A 10,000-nucleotide genomic window follows, 5' to 3' on the forward strand; every position below is an offset into this window, starting at 1 on the left:
TTATTGGTATCATTAATTTTCGTGGTGTCTCTTTCGAAATGACTCTGCGCGCACGCACACACACACACACACACACACACACACACACACACACACATGTCTAACTTCATTGTGTTGTTCAATCGTTTTTCTTAATCCACTTTATTTTAATAGTCATTGTGATGATGGTGAAGATATTATTATTATTATCTTTATTATTATTACTATTATTATTATTATTATTATTATTATTATTATTATTATTATTATTATTATTATTATTATTATTATTATTATTATTATTATTATTATTATTATTATTATTACTATTATTTTTATTATTATTATTATTATTATTATTATTATTATTATTATTATTATTATCTATCATTATTGTTATTTTATTATTATTTTTCTTGTTATTATTATTGTTATTATTATTGATACTATTAACATCATTGATATTATTATTATTATTTTTTTTTTTTTATTATTATTATTATTGTTGTTATTATTATCTTTATCATTATTGTTATTTTATTGTTATTTTCATTGTTATTATTATTGTTACTATTAACATTATTGATATCATCATTATTATTATTATTATTATTATTATTATTATTATTATTATTATTATTATTATTATTATTATTATTATTATTATTATTATTATTATTATTATTATATTATCGTTATTGCTATCATTTTGATTATTATTGTTTTCATTATTATTATTATTATTATTATTATTATTATTATTATTATTATTATTATTATTACTACTACTACTAACATCATTATCATCATCATCACCGTCATCACCATATCGATTACTCTAAAAGAAACTAGTTTGTGCTTGTGCGCTCCATCAAGCACGCGCGCGCTCACACACACACACACACACACACACACACACACACACACACACACACACACACACACACACACACACGGCCATTTCCCTACCTAGGCGGGGACTAACTCTGCTTTACGGAGCCGTTCAGAGGCCGCCGTGAGAGCATTAGGAGCTCTGGCAACGCACCTAAAATCCACTTACGAGGGCGTCTTCCCGCACGCCACACCTGGGCCGCCCTCCACCACTACCTGCAAGAACATGACCCCTCGCAATCTCACCTTTACTCTTGATGCAACTTCTTTTACGTTCACGATTGATCACCTGACACGCGGGGCCACGGAAGGGAAGGACGGGAAGCGCTGGCGATGTGTGGCGGGAATGGAGGGCTCGTGGGCTGTGTTAGAGAGAAGCATGTAGGGAGTGTTGGAGTGTTACAGGCAGGAACGGAGGAAAGATCACTGAGGAAGGAAGGAAAACGCTACTGGTTGTAAGATGAGTCGGTGCTTTTTTGCTGGAGAGGGAGAAGGAGGATAAGGAGAGAGGAAGGAAATTAATAAGGCTGGGAATTCAATAGAAAATTGGAAAGAAAGGGAAAGTGAGAATGAAATGTTGCTTTTTTTTTTTGTTTTGACTATCTTTCTGGGTGATTATAGAGTTATTTGAATGGTAGTTACAGACAGACAGAGAGAGAGAGAGAGAGAGAGAGAGAGAGAGAGAGAGAGAGATAGGGGAGAAATTAATAAGGACAGTTACTAAAAAATTTGCAGGGAAGAAATATGAAAACTATGAAATATTACTCTGTGTGTGTGTGTGTGTGTGTGTGTGTGTGTGTGTGTGTGTGTGTGTGTGTGTGTGTGTGTGTGTGTACCATCAAAATAGACCTTAGTCGTTCAATTCAAGCCCTTTCATTTATTTTCAGAGCTCCATGTGTGACTGAAAATATTTGTTTGCACCAAAAAAAAAAAAAAAAAAATTTGTATTTATTTAATCGTATGCTTGAATGAAGATGCGAAGTTTTGTTCTTTGCTTTTCTGTAACTAAATCTCCGGTAACATTGCCAATGTACTTTTCCTTAAACCCCCTTCAGTACTGAGACACATTTTTACCTTAAGTTTGTGTACGATTAGACCGTTTCATTGACATTAGGAAGGGCCCACGGTGTTCAAAAGATTAATGGCCACAGTATTTACTATTTCAATCCCCCAATAAGTTTCAGAAGCTATATAAAGTCACAAAATAGTAAGAAAATGAATATGTAAACGCATCAAGGTATTACAGGCTAAATTATGGCATAGATGTACTGGATCTCTGAAATGTTTAGATTGGTAAGGGTTCTCCTGCCGGATATGAAAGAAAAGATAACTTGTTTTCAGAAAGCTACAGGAGAAGAGAAAATGCAGAGAAAATTACGGCTATAGATTGATATAAATAGAACCTCTTTGTTATTAGATGTTTCTTCCGACGACGAGTATTTCCTGATAACGCGGCGAGCACAGGAAATGAAACAGTTACAAGTAAGGTAGAGCTAAATTGAGCAAGGCAGAAGGCTGATCAAACCCACTCACACTGCAATATTTCTGTTTTTTCTTGCCTTCTTTTCTCTGTCTCTCTCTCTCTTTCTGGATATTTGAGTGGATAAATATATTTCTTGCGTCATCCCTTCCATCATCTCTCTCCTTCTCCTCCTCCTTACCTCATCTTTCTTCACTTAACATCTTTTTTTTACATGTCTTATCTTTCCTTCCCTTACGTTTTCTCTTTCATTCTTCTCTCACTTGTCTTATCTTTCCTTCTTCCCTCACCTTTCCTCACCTTCCCCTTTCCCTCACCTATGTCTTCCGTTTCCTTCTTCCCTCACGTTTCCTCGTTCCTCCTTCCCTCATCTTTACTCCATTTCCCTTATTCCCACATTTCCCCCTCACTCTTTCCTTTCAGTACCTTTACACGTTTCACCCAATTACAACTTCTTCCTTTCCTTCCATCAATCTCAGTCATACAATCCCGATCTCGTATTCATAAAACGCTTTGCTCCTATTACAACCATCTTCAAAAGCCAAAGAGGTGAATATCCTAGGTCTCATGGGTGTTTCTCGTATTGATGAGTCCTTATCAAAGAACCCCTAGACATATGAAAATACCCTCAACAACCTCAGTAAGTTTCTCCAGAACCTGTTGAAGGAAGAGGTAAGACGCCAAAAAGCTTAATAATACGAGTCTGCATCTCTTTCCTGTGACTTTCCTTGCCATGACGCTTCACCCGAACAGATATCTCTTCTCCGTAGCTCACGCACAGCGGCCTTCCAGAAACTGACTCATATCGTACCTACCTCCAGCAACCCACACAGCAGCGAGGCGGGGATTGCGGCGGCGGGGATGTGGAGGCGTTGAATAGGTCAGACCACGATACGTTTTCACTCCTCAGGCGTTTGGAGCCACGTTATTGGAACTAGCTGGCGTCGTCATGGTCACCTGGAACAAGTCAGTCAGTGTTGGGTAGACCTCCAAGCCACTACCACCATCACCATCACCACTACGTACGATAAGTTAACCCCTTCAGTACCGGAACGCATTTTTACCATGATTTTTTAGTATGATTAGACGGTTTTATTTGCATAAGGAAGGGTCTATGGAGTTCAGAAGATTAATGCCCAGAGTCTTCACTATTTTAATCCGCGACATAAGTTTTTGAAGCTGTGTAAAATGGCCAAAAAATAAGCAGAATGAATAAGAAAATGCGGCTGCAAACTAGCTAGCTGCGTATGTGTGTGTGTGTGTGTGTGTGTGTGTGTGTGTGTGTGTGTGTGTGTGTGTGTGTGTGTGTGTGTGTGTGTGTGTGTGTGGTGGTCCGCCTCGATGCCACGCCACTGAGACATCGCGAGGCCGTCCTTTCACCCGCAAGGCTCAACGTTGGATCATTTATAGCCTGGGAGAGGATCAGGCAAGCTCACCGAGGGATTCCAGCGTGATACAAGCGCTCCGGCTGCCGCGCCTCGATCGGGTTTTATTCATAGATAAATATTCCAACTTGCAGACGACCAGACCTTCATATCCACGCCCCTCAACTCCACTAACCTCCATCCCGCAGCTTCTTTGTAACTCTCTCTCTCAGCCAATCAGATTTAACCTCTTAAGTACCGTGACGTGTTTCCATATTCATTCTGCTTACCATTTGGTGACTATGCAGCTTCAGAAACTCATGTGGGGGATTGAAATAGTGAAGACTGTGGCCATTAATCTTCTGACCTCCATAGACCCTTCCTAGTGTTTGATAAAATGGTCTAATGATACACAAATCTCAAGGTTAAAATAAATAGCTACTTATTGTTACTTTAACCTCTTCAGTACCAGGACGCGTTTTCATATTTATTCTGCTTACTATTTGGTGCTTTTACACAGCTTCAGACACTCATGTGTGGGATTAAAGTAGTGAAGGCTGTGGTTTTTAATCTTCAGATCTTTATAGACACTTCCTAATGTCAATAAAATGGTTTAATCTTAAACAAATTTCAAGCTAAAAATGTGTCCCAGTACTGAAGGGGTTAAGGTAGAGGAAACGCCCTATTTGATGATATTGATACTAGGATGTACTAGGTGTATTGTATGTGGTACGAGTAGACATCATCTTTTTCTCACGTTTCTCTCACGTCTAATGTTCTTTCTTTTCTATACAGCAAGGTATCATTTCCTGTTTCCTGTTTGGACTTCCTATGTAATCTTTTGTATTTTTCTTCTTTCTTCTTCCTCCTCCTCCTCCTCCTCCTCCCTCCTCCTCCTCCTCCTCCTCCTCCTCCTCCTCCTCCTCCTCCTCCTCCTCCTAAACTTTCATAAATATATATACGATAATCCTTCGCTAAGAAAGGGAAGAATAATCACCAAACAAAATTAAACAAACTGGAAGCATTGCAGTTGAGATCAGAGTGAGGGAAGAAGAGTGTGTGATCAGAGTGAGGGAAGAAGAGTGTGTGATCAGAGTGAGGGAAGAAAATTATTGAGTTCCTAGAAAAAAGACCGTCTCTCTCTCTCTCTCTCTCTCTCTCTCTCTCTCTCTCTCTCTCTCTCTCTCTCTCTCTCTCTCTCTCTCTCTCTCTCTCTCTCTCTCTCTCTCTCTCTCTCTCTTCCCTGTTCATCTATCTATTTATCTATCTATCTTTATCTCTCTCGTCTCCTTCGGTTGCAGTATTTAATGTTTTGCTGCGGTAGAGATTGTGTTCGTGGACTGACAACTCTGTGTTGGGAATAAAAGATCACTTAACCTTATCATTAAATCATTCTGGGGTGTTTGCTGGCCGAGGATGAGAAAACCGGGCAGGGAGACGTGTGTGTGCATGCCTGTGTATGTGTGTGGGTCTGCGTGTGTGTGCTTTCTTTTTCTCTTTCTCTCTCTCTCTTTCTCCTGCACACATTCACATATACACACATACTCACACACAAACTTTTCTAAAACCGGTCCAGCTGTGTCCCTTTCGTTCGTGTGTTATGTGTTCGTTCTTCATCAGCGCGTTATGTGTGTGTGGCAGTTACTTACCGGAAGGGGAACGGCGAGGGAGTGCACGAGGAGGAGGAGGAGGAGGAGGAGGAGGAGGAGGATGGTAGGGAAGGAGGAGGGAAGGGAAGGAAGGAGGGAGGAGGGAGGGAAGCACAGAGGGAAAAGAGAAAGAGGAGAAAAACAGGGGAGGATGCACACTCCCTGTTGTGATGACTACGCGTAGGGGAAGAGAAGGGAGTAGAAGGAAGGGGAGAGGAGGAGGGAGGAGAGGGAGCAGGAGGGGGAGGAAAGGGGATTGGAGGGACTTGTCACGTTCATGCAGGCAGGGAGGGTGATGGGATTATGTGCAGAGGGGGAGGGGGAGGTGGGAGGAGTGACCAGTGGAGGCGAGGAAGAGGAGGAGGAGGAGGAGGAGGAGGAGGAGGAGGAAGAGGAAGGGGTGAGAGCGGCTGCAAAGGTTCCCAAGCTAGTGTGATTTATACTGGTGGTCTAGCAAACTGTGGGTGTGCCCCTCCTCCTCCTCCCCTCTTCCTTCTCCTCCTCCTCCTCCTCCTCCTCCTCCTCCTCCTCCTCCTCCTCCTCCTCCTCCTCCTCTACCTCCGCTTCCTCTAGTTCTTCCTGTTCCTCTACCTTGCTTTCTTTTTCCTCCTCGGTCTTGCCCTACACTCCTTCCTCCTCCTCCTCCTCCTCCTCCTCCTCCTCCTCCTCCTCCTCCTCCTCCTCCTCCTCCTCCTCTTCCTCCTCCACAAATTATTAACCATTTTCCAGTCATCTTTTGAATATTCATCATCATTGGTTTCATTATTCCTCTCTTCTTCCTCCTCCTCCTCCTCCTCCTCCTCCTCCTCCTCCTCCTCCTCCTCCTCCTCCTCCTCCTCCTCCTCCTCCTCCTCCAACCTAATAAGTGAAAAGTACAGCACCACCCACTAATTCTTACTCTCCCCTTATCTCTTCCAAGTAATTTTTTCCTCTCTCTCTCTCTCTCTCTCTCTCTCTCTCTCTCTCTCTCTCTCTCTCTCTCTCTCTCTCTCTCTCTCTCTCTCTCTCTCTCTCTCTCTCTCTCTCTCTCTCTCTCTCTCTCTCTCTCTCTCTCGTCAATCACCACGTTTCCCTCTCCTTCCTCTGTTCTGAAGGTAAACAGTCTCACCTTTTATTTCTTATCGCGTCTTTTCCTTCCCTTACGTCAATGTCTTCCTACCGTCCATCATTCTCTCTCTCTCTCTCTCTCTCTCTCTCTCTCTCTCTCTCTCTCTCTCTCTCTCTCTCTCTCTCTCTCTCTCTCTCTCTCTCTCTCTCTCTCTCTCTCTCTCTCTCTCTCTCTCTCTCTCTCTCTCTCTCTCTCTCTCTCTCTCTCTCTCTCTCTCTCTCACACACACACACACACACACACACACACACACACACACACACACACACACACACACACACACACACACAAGGGTACGGCCCCAATTTGCCACAGTCGGCCCTAAAAGACGCCAAATGTTGGGTCGGCGGGAATCTTAAGGTAAATATTCCATAACCTGAGACTCCAGGAGGCCCTTAGCTCGCGTCCCCGCCGTCCAGACGCTGTCGGAGTAAACTCTTAATGGGCCAACATCCCGATTCTCTGCCCTAAATAATTACTGCACCGTTAAGCTTACAGTCGCGCAGCATTAGCAGTAAAATTTATGAGGGTCCCTATTGATGAGTTGTTTTGTTCGTCTTCGCTTCCCTTCTTGCTTTTCCGTTCGGTTTCCTTCGTCTCTTTTCACAGTCCTCCTCCTCCTCCTCCTCCTCCTCCTCCTCCTCCTCCTCCTCCTCCTCCTCCTCCTCCTCCTCCTCCTCGTTCTGTCATTCTTTCTGTTTTATTTTTTTCTTTCCCTCTTTTGTTCCTTGTCGTTTCTTGTTTTCTTTCTTTTTTTTCATTTTCTCTCTGCTCATTCTCATTCTCGTCCTTCTTGTTTACCATTCTCGTTTTCGTCTCCCTCTTTTTTATTCTCTTTCTTTTTTTTTTTTTGCTCTCATTTATGTCCTTGTCGTTGTTTTCTCTCCTTCGTTCTCCGCCTTGTTTATCCCGTCCACTTTTGTTCACTTTTTCGTCCTTCTCATTCTTGGTATCTTCCTCTCCCTCCTTTTAGTGTATGTTTTTCTCCCTCGTCCTTACCTCTCTTATTACCTTCGTTATTATTTTCCTAGGTTCGTTTTTTTTCACTCTCTTTCTCGTATAATTTTTCCTTCTCTAGCTCTTCTTCGTCCTCGTCCTTGTCTTCATCTGAGCGGCGTGGTGTTCTTTCAATCAGCCATGTTAGTAGTAATTGGGGTACGTCGATTATTTTCTCCCTGAAGTACCTGTCAATATGATGCTTCCTCTAGTGCTTCAGTGTTATGATGTCCACTAATGGATACCACGTGCCGTCTCTCTTGTTTTCTGGTTTTCATTCCCTGTGCTCCTTCTATTTTTACCTACTCTCATTATGATACCGTTGAGAATGTTATTTTTGCTTCATCTGTTTCTGTTTTTTTGACAGCAGTACGTGGAGCGAAAGATGAAACGGTGTGTGTCTAGTGAGGTGGGCGTCCCCTGGAGATGTGTACTGAGGTATGTAAATACGAACTGTTCAGGGGAAAGAGACAGAGTAAAGCAAGAAAAGAAATAGTTTGTTCCGGGGAATATTGTCAAGTGTTCAGGCCTCACACCTCTTTTATTTGTTTAAGACTCTAGTGTAATTTATTGGGATTTTCAAATGTTGTCATGCTTGTAAGGATAGTGTGACAAGTTCTCGACCTCAGTATTAGGGAAGAAAGCATTGAAATCTGAGTTACCATGTCAAAGTCCTTCTGGAAATAGTCATTATGGGAGCTTATGTAAATTTTAAAAGCAGGAACGCAAGTCACAATGAGGTAAGGTGAGGTGTGTGGAAATGTCTTGCCTCTCCACGGACTTGCAAGTAAAGACAGGTGTATTTAGACCACTGAAAAGATTAATTGAAGGAGAAACATTTTTACTCATCGTGAAACAGGCTGAAGTATGTGAACTATAATACAGAAATATGTGGTGTCTCGACTCACCTGGTGACAGACACAAACAGGTAAATTGAAATCACTGAGGAGAGTCTGCATTCAGAAACCATAATATATAGTGCCAAGGAAGTGCATGACGTATACTTGCATTGTGAGAGCTAATCATATCAGGTCGCATCAAAGGGCAGTGACGAGACCTGTGTACACTGAGATATATCTAGACAGTCGAGGGGAAGGAGAATCAATAAGCAGTGGCGTCCTGTTATCTCGCACAAGGCTCGTACGTCTGCACCTCTCCACCTCTCGGTTAATATCACTAACACGACACTTGCAATTCAGAGGTATATTTAGAAACGCTCAGGGTGAAATGAAAACTCAGGAGAGAAATATCACCTAGTCGTGGGCTTTTGTGAAGTATATTAGGGAAATTTCTTGCACGTGGACTTCCCTAGAGCCTCAAATACTGAGATGCGCTTTTAGACCACTGAGGGGAAGGGAAGCTTGGCAGACAAACACCACTGCAACACAATAACTTTCACGTGTCCACTCAGGCGTCGCCACAGATGTTTGTGTTGGCCATTTTTTTAGCTAAAACTGGTGGTGTTGAAAAAAAAAAAAAAATAATGATGTCACTGTCACTTCACCATCAGTCACTATCATCATCACCATCAAGCACTAACATCACCATCACCATCACCACTTTTACTAATACTGGTGACTTTATTCGTCTTTCTTTGTAGATAAAACCGTAGAAGTGACGTATGGAAATGAACTTGAGCGACAGGAAACGAAGCGACATGCACATACAGAAGGGTAGTGATAGGAAAAATAAGTTAAAATACACGACATAAATTAATAGAAAAAAATTGAAAAAAAAAGGCAAAACGCTGCAGATGTAATACAAAACAAAGGAGCAAAAAGCATAACACGATACGACAGAGTTTAAACTGATAGTAAGGAAAAATGGAATGGGAGGTAAAGGTGGCGGGTGGAGGAATAGCGGGTGGGCGGGGAGGAGGTGGGGGAGGCAGGATGGCAGTATTCAGGTAAAAATACAACAATTAAATGCAGATCACACCTCACAAAAAAAAAATGGAGAGTATAGAGAGAAAAGAATGTAGATAGAGGGGAAAAATACATCAGCCTTCAAAAAGTACGTATATAGTTAGAGAGAGAGAGAGAGAGAGAGAGAGAGAGAGAGAGACAGACAGACAGACAGACAGACAGACAGACAGACACGAAGACGAAAAGAAACTAGAGAAAAATTTGCAAGCATCTAATATTATTCTTCCTTTCAATCTCTCTCTCTCTCTCTCTCTCTCTCTCTCTCTCTCTCTCTCTCTCTCTCTCTCTCTCTCTCTCTCTCTCTCTCTCTCTCTCTCTCTCTCTCTCTCTCTCTCTCTCTCTCTCGTTCCCTCCCTCCCTCCCTCCCTCCCTCTCTCCCTCCCTCCTCAGCGCCACCCATCTTTCTGTGTGGCAGCTTATCCATTTATGTATTTATCTTGGAGACACACACCCATGGATCATACTCTGCTTTCTCCCATTCAGCTTCATAACTGCCACCATCAGGTCCCCGTTCCCGCCACTAGTCTCCCTTACCCTTCTATATACACTGTCTATCTGTCTACTGCTTTTCTTTTCCTTGCATTTTTTTCCTGTCTTTTTCACTCCCA

General features: G+C 42.2%; 1 long non-coding RNA gene across 1 annotated transcript in view; it reads left to right on the forward strand.

Annotated features, from left to right (window-relative positions):
• Positions 1-3,187: 3,187 nt before the first annotated feature.
• The window catches only part of LOC123516618, a 10,888-nt gene continuing 4,075 nt past the window's right edge, over positions 3,188-10,000 (forward strand). The window contains exons 1-2 of the long non-coding RNA XR_006678257.1: positions 3,188-3,372; positions 7,835-7,905. This is a non-coding gene — a long non-coding RNA (uncharacterized LOC123516618). The remainder of the gene's footprint in view (positions 3,373-7,834; positions 7,906-10,000) is intronic.

This window comes from Portunus trituberculatus, chromosome 41, assembly GCF_017591435.1.
Source record: "Portunus trituberculatus isolate SZX2019 chromosome 41, ASM1759143v1, whole genome shotgun sequence".
Classification (NCBI taxonomy): Eukaryota; Metazoa; Arthropoda; class Malacostraca; order Decapoda; family Portunidae; genus Portunus; species Portunus trituberculatus.